The sequence below is a fragment of the Pseudoliparis swirei genome, chromosome 12 (genome assembly GCF_029220125.1).
Source record: "Pseudoliparis swirei isolate HS2019 ecotype Mariana Trench chromosome 12, NWPU_hadal_v1, whole genome shotgun sequence".
Lineage (NCBI taxonomy): Eukaryota > Metazoa > Chordata > Actinopteri > Perciformes > Liparidae > Pseudoliparis > Pseudoliparis swirei.
Genome location: NC_079399.1, coordinates 2,396,622 through 2,406,621, shown reverse-complemented (window position 1 = coordinate 2,406,621; position 10,000 = coordinate 2,396,622). Strand labels below are relative to the sequence as shown.

General features: G+C 48.4%; 1 protein-coding gene across 5 annotated transcripts in view; it reads left to right on the top strand.

Moving 5' to 3' along the window:
* hivep2a (HIVEP zinc finger 2a) overlaps nucleotides 1-10,000 on the top strand; it is a 96,922-nt gene that overhangs the window by 348 nt on the left and 86,574 nt on the right. For 3 of the 5 annotated variants that reach the window (XM_056427451.1, XM_056427450.1, XM_056427452.1), the window contains exons 1-2: nucleotides 1-65; nucleotides 8,993-9,039. The exon at nucleotides 1-65 is cut by the window's left edge and continues 348 nt beyond it. The gene's annotated coding sequence lies outside the window, so the exon portion shown is untranslated. Of the gene's footprint in view, nucleotides 66-8,787; nucleotides 9,040-10,000 lie in introns of those variants that run through there. The other 2 variants (XM_056427454.1, XM_056427455.1) reach the window with 1 other exon arrangement.

Genomic DNA, 10,000 nt, shown 5'->3' with positions numbered 1-10,000 from the left:
TCACCGGGGGGTTCGCTTGTTGTCATTCTCGACCAGAGACGCGCGGACCGGAGCGCGGACGCAAGGTGAGCAAACCGAAACCTCCATACGTGTCCTCGCGCGCGCCTCCCGCTGACAGCGGGGCTCCGGTTGTGTTTGTATTGATGCTGCGTTGCGGACATTATGGTCTGTTCAGGCACTTGGGGACCTGTGTGTGTGTGTGTGTGTGTGTTGGGTTTATAAGGGCACGGCCGTGCACGGGGAATACCCCGGGCACGCGGCGCGGTGCATGCAGATTACCCCGCGGTTGCGTAACATCCTGAGGAATTTGCAGTATAGCTGCACACGGCCCCGGGGCGGCGGGGAGAGACCGGGAGACCGGGGGGGGGGGGGGGTCGTGGAATCTGAAGCCGTGAAAGTGGAGCCTCGGAGAGGTGTGAGAGAGGAAGAGGGTGGATTCTTCTTCTTCTTCTTCTTCTTTTTTAATGTTCCTGCATGTTGTGCAGCTGCGCCCGCATCTGTATGGGGGGGGGGGACACATAAGTTCACTCTGTAACACATCACTCTCATAACATCCAGAGTGAGTGTGTGTGTGTGTGTGTGTGTGTGTGACCTCTGGTGTTTCCTTGTTGCCGCTACAAAGAGACACGAGAGGTATTCAAATAGAAGGCTTGTTGTGCTCGTGCGTGTGCGCGCGTGCGCGTGTTGTCGTCAAGTTCGTCTCCTGATAAATGAAGAAAAAAACAGTTTAAAACAAGGAGAAGAGAGAGGAGACTTTATCTCCTCTGCTCATCGTTCGCTTCCTCTCCATGTGTGTGTGTGAGAGAGAGAGAGAGAGAGAGAGGTGGGTGGTGCCCTGGCTGGTTCCGGGAATGTTCCATGACGTGTTGAGAGAGGGGCCCCGGTCGGGGGGACTCCGACACACGGCCGCCGGCCCTGCTGCTCTCTAACGAGCCTCCGCTCACACAACAACAACAACAACAACAACAACAAAAACAACAACAGCGACAACAACAACCACAACACCATCTTTCTTCAACGCCCTCCCAGAGCTGCTCCAGCAGCGTGTCATACTCCATGTGATTCCCCTGAGTGTATCATGTATGCAGAGAAGTGAGGTCAGAGGTCAAAGGTCACATCGAGGGTTCTGGGCTCAACTAGTTTGGGCTCTCAGAGTTTCTTTGATGCTTAATGAGTCGCAGGAAGCAGAAATGACACATTAACGATGAGGGCGATACTACAAAATAAAACTGGGCAAAAAAAAGAAGAACAAAAGGGAGAAAATATATTAAATATATTAAATATATTTAACATATTTAATATATTTAATATAAAACTTTTAGATGCTGATGCTAATAGCAATCATAATTATCTATATTTACAGAATAAAACGGATATATTATAACAATATTATTATAATATATAATATTAAACTCAATGTATTTTCGGTCCCCAAAACAAACAGTTAGTAAACTAAAGTATAAATGTTTTACTTTTATTTTGATATTGTCATTCTAAAAAACAATGATGTTCATAAATAAATAAAAAATTAAATGATAAAGAATTAAAACATTATTATGGATTAAATCTTATCACTAATGGTTATAATGATGAATTAATGTAAACAACTCATAATTCATCTCTAATATTTATTTTATATTCACGTGAAAATATCTTTATTTATTCTAGTCCATCACCAACACTACAATTTACTAGATTGCATGTGAACGCACCACGAGAACTTTATAATTCACCTTCAGCCAGCGCTCCTTTTCACTGAGCGGAGCCTGAACGCATCACAGTGTAACTGAAGTGAACCGAGATGCTAACGTGGCTAGCTCTCCTCCTGCTGCTGGTCTCAACACCGATTGGCTGTTCACATAGTCACGTGATCAGAGACGTGTTGAAGCTCATCGCCATGGAAACAACCTCGTTCACAGCTGCTGGGAGTTAATATTTATAAATAATAATAATAATAATAATAATCATTTATTTTATATAGCGCTTCTCAGGGCACCCGAAGTCGCTTTACAGTCCAGAGTCCAAATGTTTTATATATTTTACGCTAACCGCTTTCCCCAAAACAGCCCCGCCCCCCTCTGCCTCTGATTGGCCGACGCTGGATTGGCAGATTGTTAGTTGCGTGATGTCATCGCTACGGGAGGAAAATGTTTTATTAAAAAACTCCTAAAACAATAATTAAACTACAGAGTTAAAGAGTTAAATGTTTATGTTTTTATCTTTGAAAAAAATAAAAATAAAACGTTGATCCGACTCACCGGTGAACCAAGAGGCCGCTTACTTACTAAAAGCTTGCCGACCCCAGAGGGAAAAAAGTTAATAAATACTACAATAAATCTATAATAGTAAGGAAAAAAATAAATAATTTCAATTAAAATTAGTAAAATATTGTCAATAATAAGAAAATGTTCCTCAACGAGCCGTTTAGTGTCACATGACCGAATCTAATTCAATTCAATTCAGTTTATTTTTATAGCCCAATTTCACAAATTACAAATTTGTCTCGGAGTGCTTTACAATCTGTACACATAGACATCCCTGACCTTTGACCTTTGACCTCACATCGGATCAGGAAAAACTCCCAAATAACCCTTCAGGGGGAAAAAAGGTAAGAAACCTTCAGGAGAGCAACAGAGGAGGATCCCTCTCCAGGATGGACAGATGCAATAGATGTCATGTGACCAGAAGGACAGATTTAGAGTTTAAATACATTCAATGAATATGACAGAGTGTATGAATAGTTCATAGTAGGCATATTCCACGATGGAGACCTCCACGATCCATCAGGCAGATGGCGGTGGGGAGGAGGAGTGGGCGGAGTCTCAACAGTGGGCGGAGTCTCAACAGGACAGTGGCGTAGTCAGGAGCAGGAATTCCACACCTCGATGATCGATCATCAGCAGATAGATTTATGTCGCCTCATAGGGTCCGGCGACCCATCAGCAGAGAGGATCTATCGTCTCTCAGGGTCCCCGATGACATGAGACGTGAAGTCAAAAGGACCCGGGAGAAAGCAGAGTTAGTAACGTGTGATTGAGAGATGAACATTCATCCCTAAGGAGAGAAAAAGAGGAGATAGGTGCTCAGTGCATCCTAAATGTCCCCCCGGCAGCTATAAGCCTATAGCAGCATATCAAGGGGCTGGACCAGGTGAACCTGATTCAGCCCTAACTATAAGCTCTGTCAAAGAGGAAGGTCTTAAGTCTACTTAAACGAGGTGACTGTGTCTGCCTCCCGGACTGAAGGTGAAGCTGGTTCCATAAAAGAGGAGCTTGATAACTAAAGGCTCTGGCTCCCATTCTACTTTTTAAGACTCTAGAAACTACAAGTAGTCCCGCATTTAGTGAGCGCAGCTCTCTAGTGGGGCAATATGGTACTACAAGCTCCTTAAGATATGATGGAGCATCACCAATCAAGGCTTTGTACGTTAAGAGAAGAATTTTAAAAGTGATTCTTGATTTTACTGGGAGCCAGTGCAGAGCAGCTAGTGCAGGAGTGATGTGATCTCTGTTCTTAGTTTTAGTGAGAACACGAGCAGCATTCTGGATCAACTGGAGGGACCTAAGAGACTTATAGAGCAGCCTGATAATAAGGAGTTGACCTAAGAGACTTATAGAGCAGCCTGATAATAAGGAGTTGACCTAAGAGACTTATAGAGCAGCCTGATAATAAGGAGTTGACCAAAGAGACTTATAGAGCAGCCTGATAATAAGGAGTTGACCTAAGAGACTTATAGAGCAGCCTGATAATAAGGAGTTGACCTAAGAGACTTATAGAGCAGCCTGATAATAAGGAGTTGACCTAAGAGACTTATAGAGCAGCCTGATAATAAGGAGTTGACCTAAGAGACTTATAGAGCAGCCTGATAATAAGGAGTTGACCTAAGAGACTTATAGAGCAGCCTGATAATAAGGAGTTGACTTAAGAGACTTATAGAGCAGCCTGATAATAAGGAGTTGACCTAAGAGACTTATAGAGCAGCCTGATAATAAGGAGTTGACCTAAGAGACTTATAGAGCAGCCTGATAATAAGGAGTTGACTTAAGAGACTTATTAGAGCAGCCTGATAATAAGGAGTTGACTTAAGAGACTTATAGAGCAGCCTGATAATAAGGAGTTGACCTATGAGACTTATAGAGCAGCCTGATAATAAGGAGTTGACTTAAGAGACTTATAGCAGCCTGATAATAAGTTGCAGTAATCCAGTCCTCAAGTAACGAAACGAACGAAGAAACTTCTTTTCGCATCTTGAGACAAGAGCAGCCTGATAATTTTTAAAGTTGATTTAAGAGACTGAAAGAATGCAGTCCTGATTTGCTTACAAGGGAGTTAAAGGACAAGTCCCGATCAAAGATAACGCCAAGATTCTTTACAGTGGTGTTGGATGCCAGGGCAATGCCGTCTACAGAATCCACATCATCAGATCATTGATCTCTGAGGTGCTCAGGGCCGAGTAAAATTACTTCGGTTTTGTCTGAGTTTAACATCAAGAATCATTGATAGACTCAACGAAGAGCGAAAGAGAGAAGAGCCATGAGCACACACACCGTCCAGAGAGAGTGTGCACGTGGTCAATGTGTGTGTGTGTGTGTGTGTGCGCAGGGGAAAGAGCGACCTACGTACCATCTGTCCCACCACCACTTCAGATGGCCATCGGGGTGCGTAGGAGCGAGCGTCCATGCACACACACACACACACACACACACACACACACACACACACACACACACACACCGTTATCAGGGTGGACAGGCGTACGGAGAACATGCGTGAGGTGTGAGTTGATTTTCTGCGCTAAACCGTCAATACATTTATGACTTGTAGGCTCTGTGGGGAACATGTGTGTGAGAGTGTGTGTGTGTGTGTGTGTGTGTGTGAGAGGAACCTTTATATGACACACATGCACACACACACGGACACAAACACACACACACACATGCACAAAGACACACAAGGAGACAAATCGACACACACGGTGACACACAGAGACACACACAGACACACAGAGACACACACAGACACACACACACACACACAGAGACACACAGAGACACACACACAGACACACACAGAGACACACACAGAGACACACACAGAGACACACACACACACACACACAAAGACACACACAGAGACACACACAGAGACACACACACTGTGAGGTCCTGGCGGCTGAATTATTGAGACACTTTGTTCCCCTGTTTAGTTTCATAGAGAAGGAGGAGAGGAGGGGAGGAGAGGAGGGAGGAGGGAGGAGGGAGGAGAGGAGAGGAGGGAGGAGAGGAGGGGGGAGGAAGGAGGAGAGGAGGGAGGAGGGAGGAGAGGAGGGAAGGAGGAGAGGAGGGGAGGGGAGGGAGGAGAGGAGGGGAGGGGAGGAGAGGAGAAGAGGAGGAGGGAGGAGAGGAGGGAGGAGAGGAGGGGAGGAGGAGAAGGGAGGAGGGAGGAGGAGAGGGGAGGAGGAGAGGAGGGGAGGAGAGGAGGAGGAGGAGAGGAGGGGGGGGGGAAGAGGGGAGGAGGAGGAGAGGAGGGAGGAGGGAGGAGGAGGGAGGAGGAGGAGGGGGAGGAGGAGAGGAGGGGAGGAAGGAGGAGCAGAGGAGGAGGAGGAGGAGAGGAGGGGAGGAGGAGGAGAGGGGAGGAGGAGGATAGGAGAGGAGGGATAGAGGAGGAGGGAGGAGGAGGGAGGAGGGAGGAGGGGAGGAGGAGGGGAGGAGGAGGAGGGGAGAGAGGAGGAGGAGGAGGAGAGGAGGTGAGGAAGAGAGGAGGAGGAGGAGAGGAGGGATAGGAGGAGGAGGAGAGGAGGAGAGAGGAGGGGGGGAGGGAGAGGGGAGGAGGAGAGGAGGGGAGGGAGGAGAGGATAGAGGAGGAGGAGGGGAGGAGGAGGAGGAGGAGGGGGAGGAGGAGAGGAGGATAGGAGGGAGGAGGAGGATAGAGGGGAGGAGAGAGGAGGAGGAGGGAGGAGGAGGAGGAGGAGGAGGGAGAGGGGAGGAGGGAGAGGAGAGAGGAGGAGGAGGAGGAGAGGAGGAGGAGGAGGAGAGGAGGAGGAGAGGAGAGAGGAGGAGGAGGAGAGGAGAGAGGAGGAGGAGAAGGAGAGAGAGGAGGGAGGAGGAGAGGAGGAGGAGGAGGGAGGAGGAGAGGAGGAGGGGAGAGAGAGGAGGAAGAGAAGGAGGATGAGGAGAGGAGGAGGAGCAGGAGGAGGAAGAGAAGGAGGAGGAGGAGGCGGAGGAGAGAGGAGGGAGAGAAGGAGGCGGAGGAGAGAGAGGAGGAGGAGGAGGAGGGGGAGGAGGAGGAGGAGGAGGAGGTGAGGAAGAGGAGGAGAGGGGATGAAGAGGAGGGGAGGAGGAGAGGAGGAGGAGCAGAGGGAGGAGGCTGGAGGAGAGGAGGGAGGAGGGGAGGGAGGAGAGGAGGGAGAGGAGGAAGAGGAGAGGAGGAAGAGGAGAGAGGAGAGGAGGAGGAGGATGGAGAGGAGGAGGAGGGGGAGGAGGAGGAGAGGAGGGAGGGAGGAGGAGAGGAGGAGGAGAGAGGAGGAGGGATGGGAGGAGAGGAGGAGGAGGAGGAGGAGGGAGGAGAGGAGAGGAGGAGGAGGGGAGAGGAGGAGGAGAGGAGGAGAGGAGGAGGAGGATGGGGAGGAGGAGGAGGGGAGGAGGAGAGGAGGAGGAGGAGGAGGAGGAGAGGAGGAGGGAGAGGAGGAGGAGGAGGAGGAGGGAGGAGGAGGAGGGAGGAGGAGGAGGAGAGGAGGCGGAGGAGAGGGAGGAGGAGGAGGGAGGAGGAGGAGAGGAGGAGGGGGGAGGAGGAGGAGGAGGAGGAGGAGGGAGTGGGAGGAGGAGGAGGGGAGGAGGAGGAGGAGGAGGAGGAGGAGAGGAGGAGGAGAGGAGGAGAGGAGGAGGAGGAGGAGGAGAGGAGAGGAGAGGAGGATGGGAGAGGAGGAGGAGAGGAGGATGGGAGAGGAGGAGGGGAGGAGAGGAGGGAGGAGGAGAGGAGGGGAGGAGAGGAGATGAGGAGAGGAGGAGGAGGAGGGGAGGAGAGGAGGGGAGGAGAGGAGGATGGGAGAAAAGGAGAGGAGGAGAGGAGGATGGGAGAGGAGAGGAGGATGAGAGAGGAGAGAAGAGGAGGAGAGGAGGATGAGAGAGGAGAGAAGAGGAGGAGGAGAGGAGGATGGGAGAGGAGGAGAGGAGAGGAGGAGGAGAGGAGGATGAGAGGAGAGAAGAGGAGGAGGAGAGGAGGATGGGAGAGGAGAGGAGGAGGAGAGGAGGATGGGAGAGGAGGAGAGGAGGAGGAGAGGAGGATGGGAGAGGAGGAGAGGAGGAGGAGGAGAGGAGGAGGAGAGGTTTCAAGCTGCACTGACAGAGAGTTTAATCTGTCAGCTGCTGACACATTTCATGAGAAGCAGTGTGTGTGTGTGTATTTATGTGTGTGTGTGTGTGTGTGTGTGTGTGTGTGTGTGTGTGTGTCTCAGCTTGTTGTCCTCTTTTAGCCTCTTAGATAAGGGGCTTGTTTTCTTTAGTTTTTTTATTTGTTTGTTGGTTTGTCGGCCAATCAGTGAGAATCTTCTTCTTCTTCTTCTTCTTCTTCTTCTTCTTCTTCTTCTTCTTCTTCTTCTTCTTCTTCTTCTTCTTTGGATTCCTAGCAGTTCATTTTTTTGAGCGCCCTCCGGTGGTCGGGAGAATATTCAGTGCCGTTTCCTCTCGTTTGATTTTATACGAATGTCACGAACGCTTTGATTTTACATTTAATTGATCAACTTTAATTGAATATCGCCTCTCTGTTTGGGTTCATATACACAGAATATTATTTTGGTTTGTGGTCATTATGTTTTTATAATTGGTATTTATTTTTTCTTTTGTAGTTTGAGGTAATCTGTAACTATATATGTATATGTTTAAAACAAAAAGTATTATATAGATTTATATTCACCCCTTTTTTTCTTGAAATAGGAGAAATCTAATTGAGCTAATATTAATATTTATTGACTGCCACGTCTGTCGTCCCCTCACTGTGATGCCGTCCGTCATCTGTTCAGTGTAGTTTGAGTTATTTGCATATCCAAACAAAAGATGACACTTCAAATGATATCAGGGGATGAAAAGAAATCCGATCTCAGCGTGAGACGGAACACAAAACCCCCGACGGGCTTTGAACACAACCCCCAAAACATACAAACACACACACACACACACAAACAGATAATAGTGACAAAAGAAAACAAAAAAAATCCAGATGACAAACTGATGACACGAGTGATCTGAAAGAGTTTTTATTTGTTGACGGTTGGATTCATCGACGGCTTTGAGCTGCCAATCAAAACCACCGATCAGCATGTAAACACTGATCTGTGTACGCTGAGACAGTCTCGTGACCTTTTGACCTTTAGAACTGGTCGAGAACCACGCTTTCATTTTACCATGACTTGGTGCGTTAAAGCTGCATTCTCTCTCCTGACCACCAGAGGGCGACTCCTCTGGTTGTATAGAAGTCCATGCTTCATGTGTTAAAGCTGCATTCTCTCTCCTGACCACCAGGGGGTGACTCCTCTGGTTGTATAGAAGTCCATGCTTCATGTGTTAAAGCTGCATTCTCTCTCCTGACCACCAGGGGGCGACTCCTCTGGTTGTATAGAAGTCCATGCTTCATGTGTTAGAGCTGCATTCTCTCTCCTGACCACCAGGGACCTCTGGTTGTATAGAAGTCCATGCTTCATGTGTTAGAGCTGCATTCTCTCCTGACCACCAGGGGCGACCTCTGGTTGTATAGAAGTCTATGCTTCATGTGTTAGAGCTGCATTCTCTCTCCTGACCACCAGGGGGCGACTCCTCTGGTTGTATAGAAGTCTATGCTTCATGTGTTAAAGCTGCATTCTCTCTCCTGACCACCAGGGGGCGACTCCTCTGGTTGTATAGAAGTCTATGCTTCATGTGTTAAAGCTGCATTCTCTCTGGTGGTGTGATGCATTCTGGGATATATCCATGAACTCACATCATTGTGTTTCCTCCCTCAGGGACTTTGACAAGTTTGTGGACTAAACTGGACCAGCAGCGACACCAGGTAGGATCTGTTTGTGCGTGTCAGTGTGTGTGTGTGTCAGTGTGTGTGTGTGTCACAGTGTGTGTGTAGGTCAGTGTGTGTGTGTGTGTGTCAGTGTGTGTGTGTGTGTGTGTGTGTTTTGACAGTAAGTTAAAGAGGATGTGAGTTGATGCAGAAAACAGATAAAGAGGTTTTTGACTTGCCAAATATGTCGGAAACATGAATAAAAATCTCGGGTGCGAATACAAAAATGCAAAAATTCTTAATAAATAACGTGGAAATAGCACGTAAACTTTTAGTGAAAACACCTCCGACCGCCGCGGAGGGAAAGAGAGAAGAGAAGGAAAAAAATGTCTGTCGCTGTAATAATAACCTTCATTATGATTTAAAATGGCCGATTCTTTTGTCATGAGAGAGAGAGGGAGAGAGAGGGAGGGATGGAGGGATGGAGAGAGAGAGAGAGAGAGGGAGGGATGGAGAGAGAGAGAGAGGGGGAGAGGGAGAGAGAGAGAGGGAGGGATGGAGAGAGAGAGAGGGATGGAGAGAGAGAGAGGGAGGGATGGAGAGAGGGAGAGAGAGAGAGAGGGATGGAGAGAGAGAGAGGGAGGGATAGAGGGATGGAGAGAGAGAGAGAGAGAGGGAGGGAGGGAGGGAGGGAGGGAGAGAGAGAGGGAGATGGTTGAGTCGTATCCATTTAGCCGAAATTACTCTCGGTTGCCGGGGCAACGGGCCAGCTTCGTTACCGGAGGTGTGACCTCGGCTGGGAGTGTAAATGAAATAAATGAATAAATAAAAACAAAAATAGAAGAAGAAGCAGAAGAAGAAGAAGCTGAGGTCGCTGCTCGTTCGGAGAGTTTTAATTGTTGCCGATGTGTCGTCACGGAGACATAAAAAACGACGGCGACTGTTGGATATGAAAAGATTCCGTAAAAAAGATAAAATTTGGCGTTTCTCAGCGACTCCAGGAAGCCGTCAGCGCGGC